The 13,966-nt window shown below is 49.4% G+C and overlaps 2 long non-coding RNA genes across 3 annotated transcripts; both read right to left on the bottom strand.

Moving 5' to 3' along the window:
• Positions 1-1,058: 1,058 nt before the first annotated feature.
• Positions 1,059-5,171, bottom strand: LOC142602303 (uncharacterized). Of its 2 annotated transcripts, none has more exons than XR_012835962.1 (3): positions 4,752-5,171; positions 2,830-4,086; positions 1,059-2,692 (listed from the first exon to the last, which is right to left on the bottom strand). It is a non-coding gene; the product is annotated as an uncharacterized LOC142602303 (long non-coding RNA). The 2 variants fall into 2 exon arrangements; XR_012835963.1 differs by having other exon boundaries at positions 1,059-2,948; positions 3,051-4,086.
• A 428-nt stretch (positions 5,172-5,599) lies between these two features.
• Positions 5,600-11,177, bottom strand: LOC142602301 (uncharacterized). The gene is made up of 3 exons (XR_012835960.1): positions 10,916-11,177; positions 9,828-10,810; positions 5,600-8,611 (listed from the first exon to the last, which is right to left on the bottom strand). It is a non-coding gene; the product is annotated as an uncharacterized LOC142602301 (long non-coding RNA).
• Positions 11,178-13,966: the final 2,789 nt, after the last annotated feature.

Raw genomic sequence — 13,966 nt, 5'->3', positions numbered from 1 at the left:
CCCATACTTTGGCTGTTCAGTGTTTAAGCACCTTGTTGGAGTGATGGTATGCTCTGTTGGGATAACAACCTCTCCAAACCACTGGGATAGAAGGAAGATGACATTTTAAAAACCACTGAAGTCTTTCAAAAGTCACCGAAGTGACTTTGGATCCAAAGTCTGGCTTCCAAAAATCTTTTAAACAACCAACATTTGGGGACAGTTGACACGTCAGTATGGGCCAGTTTCTCTGGAGAGGTGAGACTCATTGTAGTTCTGTCAATCCCATTAGGAATATCTGGGTGAGATGAGTATTGGGTTTGCATGGCAAGGTTTTGGTAGCAGAGGGGCTTCTGTGAGAAGCTGCTAGAAGCTTCCCCCATGTCCAACAGAGCCAAGGCCAGCTGGCTCCAAGACAGATTTGCCGCTGGCCAAGGCCAAGCCCATCAGCGATGGTGGTGGTGCCTCTGTGATAACATAGTTAAGAAGGGAAAAAAAAAAACCCAAACCAAGAGCACTTGCAGCCATAGAGAGGAGTGAGAATATGTGAGAGGAACAGCTCTGCAGACACCCAGGTCAGTGCAGAAGGAGGGGCAGGAGGTGCTCCAGGTGCCGGGGCAGAGATCCCCCTGCAGCCCGTGGTGAAGACCATGGTGAAGCAGGCTGTCCCCCTGCAGCCCATGGAGGAAGGATGAGGGGGTGTAGAGGTTCCACCTGCAGCCCGTGGAGGACCCCACGCCGGAGCAGGTGGAGGCACCCGAAGGAGGCTGTGGCCCCGTGGGAAGCCCGGGCTGGAGCAAGCTCCTGGCAGGACCTGTGGACCCGTGGAGAGAGGAGCCCACGCCAGGGCAGGTTTGCTGACAGGACTTGTGACCCCGTGGGGGACCCACGCTGGAGCAGTCTGTTCCTGAAGGTCTGCACCCCGTGGGAGGGACCTGTGCTGGAGCAGTTCGTGAAAAACTGCAGCCTGTGGGAAGGACTTATGTTGGAGAAGTTGGTGGAGGACTGTCTCCCGTGGGAGGGACCCCAGGCTGGAGCAGGGGCAGAGTGTGAGGAGTCCTCCCTCTGAGGACGAAGAAGCGGCAGAGACACCGTGTGATGAACTGACCGTAACCCCCATTCCCCGTCCCCCTGTGCCGCTGCAGGGGAGGAGGGAGAGAAATGGGGAGTGAAGTTGAGCCTGGGAAGAAGGGAGGGGTGGGGGGAGGTGTTTTAAGATTTGGGTTTATTTCTCATTATCCTACTCTGTCTGATTGGTAATAAATTAAATTAATTTTCCCGAGCTGAGTCTGTTTTGCCCATGACGGTAATAGGTGAGTGATCTCTCCCTGTCCTCATCTCCACCCACGAGCTTTTGCTAATTTTTTTTTCTCTCCCCTGTCCAGTTGAGGAGGGGAGTGATGGAACAGCTTTGGTAGGAATCTGGCCTCCAGCCAGGGTCAACCCACCACAAAGTGAAAGAGGTATAAGCATCCCTGCTCACCAGTGTGTCCTCCCGCAGATCCTGCATGGGCAAGGTGGACCTGTGCAAAGAAGGACCTCCTCTTCATCTTCACATCATAGGGGAAGCTCACAGCTCTTGGTGCCAGTGTTTCAGGTCCCTGCAGATGTGGGCAGCCACTGGTGTGTCTCTTGGTGTCAATTCATGTGTTCAGGGTTACCCACAGATGTGTGGACTCAGAGAAATGTAATGGGAGCTGAATTTTTGGGAAACAGCTTCATGCTTCAGCTTCTGCCATGAGGAAGCCTCTCCAGACACTAACAGATGTTCCACTGATGGAAAGCCATTGAGAGAAAGCAGAGAATCACAGAGTCCTCTCTAAGGATCTCATCTGCAGAGGAAAATACAAGGAGCCAACGTTCTCCCTCATTAGGCTCCAGCACAAATTGTCCCCAGGTAGCTCTGTAGTCTCAGATGAGCTGCTCTTCCTCCCCTGTTCAGTGCTGCCTCCTCCTGCAGTGCTTTCCTTAAACATACCCCAAGCCAGGTCGCAGCTGTAGGAGCCAGCTACACATTTGCCACAGACCAGGGAAAGCCATAGCTACTGCAGCTAAATCTGTCCCTGGTGCTCTACATTCATCTGGAGGTTTGAAGTAAATGATTATTTCCTTTCCAGCCTGAGGCAGAAACATGTTAACACACAGAGCAGCAGGAACATCTCTGATGGCCCCTTTCCAGCCTTGTTTTGAGAGTGGAGTAACCTACAGGTGAGCAACTCGGTATCCCCTTGCTGAGGGTAGACAGAGTATTTTGGGTGATGACTGCAATTGATACAGCAGAAAAAGGAGAATCGTGCTGCACATGTCTGGTCCTGCGCTCCTGGATCCCAGGCTGGAAAAGTCCATGACAACACAAGAGAAACACAACAGCGAATACGTATGTACTTTGTTGAGTACAGAATAGGAAAATGTGAAGACAAAAATGTGAAAGTGTGCTAGCGATTTTTACCCTGGAAAAATACCCAGGGTATGTGTTACAGAGGTATACGTGACTATGCAATGCATTGGGATACCTTCACCAGCAACTCAAGGGGCAACGTCTCTGGTTATCAAATTCAGCAGGCGTTTTCCCACGCAGGGCAATGTGTTGGACCGGATGTGAGAAACATTCTCCAGTTAACACTGAAGAAAGCATCCAGGCGGGCAGCAAGGAAAGGCTCATCTGGGAACATCAGCCAGATAGTTGAGGAAGTTCTTCTGCCATCCATAGGAGCTGGAACGAGCAGAAGCGTTTGGGAACTCATTCACTGGCATCCACAGAAAGGTGGGACCTGCTATAAACTCTGCTAGAACACAGCTGGATTGACTCCTGCAGTCTAGTGATCTCCAGACTCCACTCCTAAGCCTGACCTGCTGCGGCATTGCCTGTGTGTTCCTGCTGAACTCAGAGCCCAGCAGGGCTTTCAGTGCTTCTTTCCACCGACCAAGGAGAACCCAAGGGGCTTCTGACCCTGGACTAGAGCAGCGACCTTGCAAAAGAGACAAGTCTGTGACCATTGTCTGGAGGAACGGGGAGAGGCAGAAAGAAATTATCAGGTGGGATTTTTCAGCAGGATTTCTAGATTCGGTACCTTTGGGATTATGGTAAAACTAATTCCATGGGACGTCGCGGGGAGGACACTGGATAGACAACCCCTCCACCAGCCAACTTGTCCCCAGAATCACTGCGAGGGTGATGCTTAATCTCACCTGGGGCACCTGAAGCGATGATAAAAGCTTGCTTTTTCATCCTTGCAAAATGAGTGTTGTGACCTAGGAGTCACTGAGGGCTGGAGCAATGATTCAACCAGTCAGAGAGGTGTTGGGGAGCGGGGGGGAGGCAGGGAAGACGGGCTGTCCTACCTGAGGCTGGCAGGCAAGCTGCGAAAACCTGCAAGGAGAGCAGCCTGTAGGAACCCCAGGCTACATCTTCAGCTTAGGCGCTGCAGTTGCACAAAGAGGTCGGCTTGTGGTGGCATGCCAGCGTGCTGCTGACCCCGAGGGGACAGGAGGCTTTCCAGCACAGGGTTAGTAGAGTCAGACCTCAGGCTCGAGATGATAACAGCTGAAAGACAAGCTGGGTTGTGAGAAATTGCACGCAGTGTGGCTGTACCCTTCCCTAGGCATTACAACAGGATGGCTTTATTGGCCATCGCAGGGAAGACAGTGAGATGGGGAGCTGAGATGCATTACAGCCTGGGATATGTTGTGCCCTAACCACCAGCCTGAAGGAACACCTGTACAGTGTATAGGAGAAACCACAGCAGCACTGATGATTCTTCTCAAAGAGCAATGCTTGGGAAGAAGGCATGGAGGAGTGGAAAAAGGAAAACACAGCAAGATACAGCGCCGGCCTGGAGAGAGCTCACGGTGTCCCCACGGACAATGTGCACTGCAAAGGTCTGCATGGACACCGGCTGTCTGGGCCTGTGGTCAGTCACTGGGACAATGCAGAAAGGCAATGGGCAAACCTGGTCACCTCCAGCTTTCCTGCCACAATTTCATTCTTTAGTTCCGTACAGAAATTTTCCATAATCCCTCGATGCTTAATGGGAGAGTTGTTCACCTCCAAGCTGTATGCAGAATTTGACCCCAGCGGTTGGCAATGGCTTACTAAACCCCATGAGCCTGAAAAGAGAGTGGGAAGGAACCAGTGAGAAAACAGTCCTGTTGCAAAGCCTTGCTGTGTTGAGCCTTGCTGGGCTCAGTTTTTGGGGAGGGCTCGATGACTGGGCGGGAGACTGGGCAGATTTCCTACGGTATTCGCCATCCTTCCCTCTCTCCCTGGTAAACGCAGGGACAGACCTTCTGCTGCACACTGCAGCTACGCAGGGTCCTCCAAAATGACCCAGAAACCGCTGACTTGGTTATAACTTCTCTACCCATTCAGACCACTCTGTATTTCTCTACAGCACCTCTCTACCGGGGGTCCATAGGCACGTTTGGCTACACCGCAGTACCCAGAGACCCATGAAAAACAGCCCATCACTGCAAGGTTATTGTCAGTCCGCTACAGGGAAGTGTGAAAATTCACTGCAGAAACTCAGGGGAGTCTGCGGTTCTAAAGGGTATGGGGACAACTGCTGTGGGGTACAAATCTGTTGTAAGGATTCAATGGAGGGAGAGGCTTTGCCAGCCTGTATTCCTCCCATTCATCAGCTTGGAAATGTGACCTCTTAAAGGAAAATTTGAAAATTCAATTGCTTCTACAGAAAAAGAAAAAAAAAAAAAAAAAGGCAAAAAAACCCCTCCAAACCAACCCACAAACAAAAAATCCTAGAACCATTTATTACCATGAGCCATCATTTCAAAATGTGGGTGTTCAGCACCTGGCAGTCTATTTTCTAAGGATATACAGCAGCACGAGGCAGGGTTGGCTCCGGAGCCACTTGAAGAGAAGTGTCAGGACCAGGCTGCTCTGAAAAAGGGATAAAAGAAAGGAGAAAATGATGAGGAAGAATGGCAGGGCGTCTAACACTTTGCATCTAATGCCTCCACATGGCTGCAAGTGCCGTGGCAATTTGGCCCTGATAACACGGATGAAGAGATGTTGCTAACATATTGCTTCCTTGTCAAATGTCTCACTGGTTTTGCAGCCAAGTCTCCTGCCAGCGAGGCCACAGCAGCGCCTCTCCGTTACTTTCATATGCAAAGAGGTTGTTAACTCAATTGCCAATAAAATTCTAGTGGGTGGAGAGGAGGACATCTGCCTGTCTAGTCCTGTGCTTGCCAACATGGTTCTTTTATTCCTCCAGAAGCCGCGAGCTCCTACTCGAGCTGGTATTTTGACAAGCATTTCTGTTTTCTTGACACAATGGGCAAAGTGGGCACAGATCTTGCATGCCACTCGTAATATGTTTTCTGTGCCGTGATTTGCATCCTTTCTGGAGGACGCCTGGCACAGCGCTGCACAAAGCAGAACGAGCAGCTTGGACAGTGGGTTTAGTCTGACATGTAAATGTACCGCTTAATTATGTGCAATTGCGGCAGGAGAATGTGAAGAGGACGCTTTGCAGGCTGCGATGGCTACGAGGCTCTGATGAATTTGGGTTGGGGGCGGGGGGGGTGGCTTTGGAGGAGGGAGAGAAAAAGGATGGGGATAATGCTGAAGCAAAAGAGTTGTCGTCAGGAACCACACGAAATGGCGACAACCGTTTGTGTTAATTGCACGACTCTACTCTTGGCCGCTGCAGACCCAAGGGGCTCAACCGAGTGAAGCTGCAGCCCCTGAAGGACGCGTACCCAGAGCAAAGGCGGCTTATGGGGCATCCGCGCTCTCGGCACAGTGGCAAAGCTGCCCTCAAGTCCCGTCAGTAAAACTGCAGTTGAAAATGAAAGGTACCAAATTACTAGAGGTGGCAGCCTGGCCACCAGAAGAGGGGTAAGCGGACTTGGTCCCCCGGGGCTCATGACCAGACAACGTGATCTCTTCCAGCCCTAAATTTTGGGTAATCTCTGCTTTCACGGCTGAGGATGAGCCACCACGTGATGTGGTTGTATCTACAAGAGGAGGCCAAGCAGCCAGAGGGAATTCTGCGGGAAAGGTTTAGGCACATCAGACCGTACAGATGGTCACAGCCAGAATCTCTCAGGTATCACACAGGGCGCAATCAGCTCTCCTCCATCCTCATCTTCCCCGGGCACTCCCCGCGTGCCAACCCTGCTGCCAAGCCTCATAAATTTCCCTCTCTGAGCACCGCTCGACGGAGGGGTGTCGAAAGACGGTCCAACCGCACGGCCCAAGGGCACAGCAGCCAGCGCTGCTGCTCTGCCTTCATCCCAAAACCAGACCCCCTCCTCTTTTCGGGATAACCACAGCGCTAAAGAACGGCTAATTTCATGCCTTATAAACCAGATTCACTTTAGCACAGAAAAATAACAGAGAACTTTCTTTTCTCTCTGGGGAATGTCTTGAGACTCAAGCTGGTTTATTATCTGGGTTAGTTTGACATCCGAGAGGAGAAGATTGCGATCTGAAATCTGGAATGGAAAGGGGGTTAGTCAATGTCATTTCCTACGTTCATAAATAAATGACCAAGAAGAGATACGTGTCACTCTGTTTTCATTTATTGGGCTGGAGGTTCATCTTCAGAACAATAGATCAGGAATGCATTGTCTTATTAAATATCTGGAGGCTTTTAATAAGGTGCTGTGTTACTTTGACCATCTCACCATTCTGTAATTTGATTATCCAGTCTTTCCGGTTCTTAATTGATAATTAATTTGAATAACGTGCAAAGAATTGAATGATGGAAGAGGGAAAGAGAAACAGATGGTTGGTCTATGCAGCTAGAAAACATTTAACGGGGGAAAAAAAGTATCACATTTGGAGCATAACAATATACTTTGTTCATCTCTAGGAAAGGACAATGGCATATGTTGTGGCTCACGTCTTCAAACTTCTGCCCTGATGAAAGAAAGGAAGGAAAAGATATTGAGGCTGCAGCATTAAAAGGTGGATGGGAAAACATGCAAGGACTAGAGAGCTATCAGACATGAAGCCTGGCATAGCCTTCACTGAAAAAAAGAGGGATCTGGGACATGGAATTTGTTGGAGGTCATGTCGGTGTGGACAATCTTAAATGCAAGTTCTCCTTTAATGTGCAAAACATTTGAAGACAGAAAGATGTAAAGCCGCAACATAAGGGGACTCTGGTTTCATTTAAAATGTGGTTGGTTGGAAGAGATCTGTATATTTTATGTTCTGAGATGAATTCCTTGCCCCTGAGTTCATTACAGAGAAGATCCAACTTCAGGAAACCGAGAATAGGGAAAACACCACCAAAATACCATAGCTTTTCTTAATCCCCTACAGCATCACTCCCTGAAGTCTCACTGGCCGTCCCAGCCCCTTATTACCATCTTAAAAATTTCCGCCAGCCATCAGACCTTTGGATAGAACCCGGGTACCAGAGTTTCTGCAAGAGGCACCGATGCTTGCTAAGGGATGTGCTCAGGAGGTGACTGCCACTGCAAGCCGTGGGCAGCTGCACCGCGCTGCTCCCTGTGACCATCACACCAATTTTTCTTCCTTCCACAGAGTGACATTTCGGGCCTGTAATCGATCGTGTATTTTTCAAGCCATGGCCTCTGGCTGCACAGCTCTTCTTTCTGGTGTTTCTGGCCATCACATGGCTAAGCCTCGTACAACCATGAGTTTTATGAAAGCATCTTTTCCTGGAATCTACACCCACATTTTTCAGAAGGGATGTTACTTAAATGCATTTGTTTCTCTTTCAAGGACAGTCTATACTTATGGAGACAGGAGAGAGTAATGACTGAAGGTAATTCTGGCTCTGACTCCAGGAGGGTAAGAGGAACAAATAAGCAATGTGTTTGCACCCATACACCCACAGATGTCAAAGGCTTTAAGTGGAGCAGCCCAAAGCACTTACATCACTTGAAAGATGAATCTGTAGCCTACAAACACATTTGTTTTGTTCCTTGAATGGTGCCACGCTGGTTCCAGACCTGAAAGATATCTCTCTAGCACAAAAGAGGGTGCAATGAAGGGCTCTGCAGTGCTGCACACCAAACCCGACCCAGGATGAGCTGGCCTCCACCTCTCCCTCCCTGACAAGGCCTGGGACACTTGGGCCATCATCAATGAAAGTGGCTTTGTGTTTACATCAAAGCCCCCACAGCAAGACAGGGTCCGTCTTCTCCACTTTCTCCATTCTCTAAATCACAACCGACTGACCTGATCTCCACCACCCCCAGCACCTTGCTAAGCATTCATTTTACATGCATCCTCCTTTTTTTCTTTTTTTTTTTTTTCTGCATAGACATCTCAGAGGCTTAAAAACAACCTTCGGGATGTTCAGTCTAACTCTGTGCAGCCACTGGGACATTTTCAAGGACATGGACACATCCCAGAAGGCCAAAGATTTATGAGTTTGGACACAAGGACCGGTGCTGAAATGAAGACAAGCATATCTTGCTCTTGAATTGAAGATGTTGTTTCCCACCTAACAAACCCCTTCACTTTTGCCAAGACACTTGTAAAGCACTGGGTATCCGTAATAACGGGGATCGCAACTCTCCCTGCTCACCACACGCCTTTGAACGCTCTGTCTGCTCAGATGATGAATAGCACTACCCACAACGGCAGCTGTGACAGGACTACTCCTTGCACGGTCTTCTTCCAGTGTTCCTAAGGAGACACAGTGCCCAAGGTCAAACAACAAATGCAATGAGTTTTGGTAGGGCCCTCAGAAATAATTCCTTCCATTTCTTCCAGTTTTCCAACCCCTCCAATGGAGTAAGGAACCAAAAAACCACGATTAAAGAGACTTCCAGCATCCATCAGATACAAATGGATTGCAGCAGTTTTTAAATGGGCTAAATTTGCAGCCTGAACTACTTGGCAGAATCTCTGAAATCATTATTCTTTTATTCATAGCAGTAATAAATAATAATAAACCTAAACATCCCAGTGGTCCCCACACCTCCTGCATCTCCCTAGATGCAGATTTCAAATATGAATAATAATTAGAGCTTATCAAATCAGCCCATGATTAGAGACAACAGAAAGACATTTCATATTGTTAACTTCCTTGCACAAGAGGAAAAAAAATCAGGTCATAGGGGTATTAAAAATTTATATCATAGCATTTGACTTGACTCATCTCTTAAAAAGAAAAAAAAACCCAGCATGTATTATGTATTTAAGCAATTCCTTTTAAACCCCTTCTCGAATGAGCACAAGATGGGCCAATAACTTGATAGATGGATGGCTCTATCTAGCTAGTGTGCATATTTTATATACACATACACGTGCACACACTTAATGCGCACTCACACCTATAAATAAAATCATATACATAAAGGTATAAATCTATTTATATCTCTTAGCTGAAGACAGATGCAGAGCTAACGTAAAAAAAAAAAATCTCTAAACAGATAGCATCTTATTTAAACCTGGCAGCTTTAGAAGAGTAACTTTTTTGCCAATTTTTTGCAGAGTTGCAGCAACCTCAGCAAAGCTCGGTTCATTAGCTGCCTTATTCCTGTTTATGTTTGCTGGTTGTTTTGTTTTGTTTTTTTTTTCCCTTTGGTCATTTTTCTAGCTTCCCTGGTCAAAAAATGCCTTGACAGGGAAGAAAGAAAGTCCTTGATTCTCACACAGTGGTTGAAGCCCAGGTGACTGGAATAAATCAAGTCAAGCGAGAGGCTAAATTTTCAACTCTTGGCTCAGATTAGGAGAGGAAACCAGCTACTGCCTGGATGGTGTTCAGGACCCACTTCGCACCCTGCTCATCAGACCTGCTGGGGCTGCAGATTTGCTCCGGGAGCTCTTAGAGCACAGGCAATGCGTAACGCTCCGCACCAGATAATTTTGTGTACACAGCATGTATGTAAATACGCACCCGTCCTCTGATAAGCAGGCCCAGGCTTTCCGCAGGGAGGGTTGCCCAGAAAACAAAGAAAAGGCCTTTGTATCTGTTCTGCATAAAACCCAGCGGCCGCAATCACTGTCTGGGAGGCAGAGCTGCTCCGGGCACGGGCTGGGCAGGGGAGCCCTGCAGAGCCGGCGTCCTCTCGGGCAGGTCCCATCCCATCCTCTGAACATCCCTGTGCTGCCCAAGATGTGCTCAACCACCCGCCCCCTTCAAGGGAAGGATGAGCGATTTCGGTCTCCTGTTGCCCAAGGCTGCCCTGATCTTGGTGCCTGCTACTGTCGATGGAAGAAAATGCCTCCAAAGCTCTCTGGATGCCTCCCGGTTGCTTAGAGCCTTGCTTAGCATTTTCTTCAACCCTTCACATTGTAAAAACCAACTAGCATCCTCACAGCACTCAGAAAAATCCTTCCACGTGTTTCCACGTACAAATCCATTTTTATAAGAGACACGGTTCCGTGTCCAAGGGTGTCAGCACCACATCTTTCCAAAATGATGCTGGAAAGACTGCAGAGCGCTGCAGCGAACATCTCTGTGTAAACGCCCTGGCGTCAGCCCACTGTTTTCAGGAGAGGTCAGCATATTTACATAGATGCATTAATAGGGCAGCCGCCAAAATCTCCTCTGAGATGTTTTGAAAGCTTAAAAGAAACCCCCTCAAATATTTTTTTTTTCAACATCTGCAGTCAATGAAAGGAGAGATGCAAATCTGCTGTCATTTGCATGCAAATTTTTTTACATCAAATCAGTGACAGAATGCACAATAAACACAGTTTAAATTGAAATATTCCACGTTCACTTCCTCCTAGCTTTGCCTGCAGCTGGGATCCAATTTTCATGCATGTCTCCACACAGGTGACCATCCTCCAGCGGCTCTGAAGCCAGGAAGAGCACGAGGAAGATGGAATTACAGAGGCAAAGTAATTGCAACCAGCTCATGACTCAAAAACCAGCTGTCATGAGCGAGAGTAAAGATGAAGGTTCTTCAGAAATAAATGCTGTTAAAAGAGTCTGTATCTGTCTTAAACCCTAAAGCATCCTTTATGATAACCACTAACATTTTGATCACAGGGAAATATGATAATCGGTCGCCCTGGAGTCCACGCAATCAGGAATAATAGCAAATATCTCTGTAAGGCTTATTTGCTACAGGCTTTAAACAGCTCACTTGATGTACGACAACACTGCAAGGGAGGGCAGCGCTCATAGCATCAGTGTGGAGATGGGCAAAGTATGTGCAGCGAGGCTAAGGGTTTGCTCAGGTCATGTGGGAAGTGCAGCAGAGCTGGGAATCGAGCTGTGTTCCCCCAGGCCTTACAGTCATGCTTTTGTGTCCCGTCACCAGCCCATCCCCAGCCCCATCCCAGCCCCATCCCAGCCCCATCCCATCCCCATCCCCATCCCCATCCCCATCCCCATCCCCATCCCCATCCCCATCCCCATGCAATCCCAGCCCCATCCCCATCCCCATCCCCAGCCCAGCCCAGTCCCATCCCCAGCCCCATCCCCAGCCCCAGCCCCAGCCCAGCCCAGTCCCATCCCCAGCCCCAGCCCCAGCCCATCCCATCCCCAGCCCCAGCCCATCCCATCCCCATCCCCATCCCCAGCCCCAGCCCCAGCCCCAGCCCAGCCCAGCCCAGTCCCATCCCCATCCCCATCCCCAGCCCCAGCCCAGCCCAGTCCCATCCCCATCCCCATCCCCAGCCCCATCCCCAGCCCCAGCCCCAGCCCAGCCCAGTCCCATCCCCAGCCCCAGCCCCAGCCCATCCCATCCCCAGCCCCATCCCCATCCCCATCCCCATCCCCATCCCAGCCCCAGCCCAGCCCAGTCCCATCCCCAGCCCCATCCCCAGCCCATCCCATCCCCAGCCCCAGCCCATCCCATCCCCATCCCCATCCCCATCCCCATCCCCATCCCAGCCCCAGCCCAGCCCAGTCCCAGCCCCAGCCCCAGCCCCAGCCCATCCCATCCCCATCCCCATCCCCATCCCAGCCCCAGCCCCAGCACCAGCCCCATCCCCATCCCAGGCACTTTCTGTTTCTTTTCCATATGAGACACAGCAGCCCATCCAAACTCCATCTCCAGCCTCGCGCGCCAAATAACACTGATTTTAGGATACACACAAAAAGTGCTTCAGACCCCGTCTCCAGGGGTGAGCTCAGCCACAGCTGCACATCGATCTCCTCACGCCATGACTAACCTCACCGCAGCACCAGGCACGTCCCGCTTTCCCTTTCAGAGCTATTTTCTGTAGCTGGTGCTTCACTTTTCCTAACGTTTGAAAGTGTTTCCTGATGTCTGACCAAAATCCTTCCTGCTGTAATTTAAACCTGCTCATTCTTGTCATATTTGGTCAGCTGAATATTTTTGCTGCCGATTCCAGCAGCTCCCCCCATCCCCGCAGCCTCCGCCGAGTTCAGCCCGTGGCTTTCCAGGACACGCGCATACGCTAAGAGGGCAAACCAAAGACAACGCTGGTGAATCAATCATCACATTTTTTTTTTTAATAGCCTGAGGCCAGTCTGTTTTAAAGCCGGCTAGCCTTTGGATTGGGGGATGCTCCTGCGCGTTGCTCCCCGATGCCGTGGGAGCGGGGCAGGGTCGCTGGGCTGGTCCTGGCCAGACGGCCGGTGGTGTGGGAGCATTTAAAAGTCGCCTGGGTCTGTCTCCACCGTGCAACAGCGGCAGCTGCTTGCCTGCAGCGCAGGCATGCCTCGCCGTGACTCACAAGCTATTAAAAGCCACATTTCCCCTTGTATTGCTCTACCTAAAGATATAGATAGGCGCCCAGCGAGAACTGTAAAAGCTGGTTAGTTAGATCTCACTGGAAGTTAAGCACCAAATTCACCTGCCTGTTAGAAATGAAATGCCTTTTGAAATCGAGCCTCGGGCACTTCTGAACTCCTTATGCAAACTGGAAACCTCAGGTCACCCAAGACAGGTCAGCGAAACAGAGCTGCTGCATGAGTCTTACCGCCCTCATTTCTGCACGTTGCAAAGCCTACGAGCCTGGGGGAGCAGGGAGGGCACACACAGGAGAAATCCTAGTGAAATTCTGCACAAAGAGCCAACGTTATTGCCCACTTGTAGCGTCACTGCACATGTATTTTGAGGGGAACTTCTCCAGACTGTCAGAAGCGCTGCAGGAAAGAAAAAAAAAAAAAAAAAAACAACAACCTTGAAAGGGTCCCGAATATATCTGTTTCTTCTTTGTCTGCAAAACTCTCTGCAGAGCCCAAAAAGAAATGTTAAAGATAGGGCAGGAAGGTGTGATGGAGTCACACCTGCCCAGGGTGGTGTTGGCATGCACACATGTGTGTGAGCATGCACTCGCACGTGTATGTGCTGTCCTTTGGCTTCCTGAGATGAAACAGAGTTTGCATTTGCTATCCCAAGCCATTTAAAATACAGGACTGCTGAGTTGCTGCTTTTCTCCTTTGTATTTTTTTTTCCCCTAAGAAATTAAAAAACGTATTTGAGACCACTTTATCTGGTAGGTGACGGGATAATTGGAAATACCTTGGTATAGCTGACATGTCCAAAAATACACAGAGGAGCAGCACAAACATCTCAGAGACACACACAAACTTAATAAATGTTAGGGACAAATCTAATAGCCGCTTTGCCATCTCAACAGCTCTTTAGCCTGTATAAGCAACACCAACATTTTTCCCAGTGTTTTTTCTGTTGTTTAACCCTGTGAGAGCACAGGATCTGCAGCAGCACTCTGCAAGCGCCTGTGAAACACCCACAGTCAGACGTTTCCTGAATCAGCAACACATCTGCCCAAGGTCTCCTTGGCAAACCTTGTCAGCTGCCTCTGGAAAAGCCCAGATGTTGCCAGCTGCAGGTCAGCCAGCAAATCTTTCCTCCCTGGCTTATGTGCCCATAGGCAGGAAGAATGCTATTTGTGGCAATCTCCCACCTTTTCTGTTAAAAATAAAGTTTGAAAGCAGTTCAGGGCTTCCTGGTAAATGATAGGAAGAGTTATGGCACCAAGTATTTACAACAGGAGGCAATGTCATTCTGGTGCTTCACTCCTTTTTCCATTTCCCCTCACACTGGGTGGTCTAGAGAGCCTTCAAGGTTCATATCCAGCATCGGGGTG

The sequence above is a fragment of the Balearica regulorum genome, chromosome 6, assembly GCF_011004875.1.
Source record: "Balearica regulorum gibbericeps isolate bBalReg1 chromosome 6, bBalReg1.pri, whole genome shotgun sequence".
NCBI lineage: Eukaryota > Metazoa > Chordata > Aves > Gruiformes > Gruidae > Balearica > Balearica regulorum.
The sequence above is the reverse complement of the archived record's forward strand: the minus strand, read 5'-3'. Positions and strand labels throughout refer to the sequence as shown.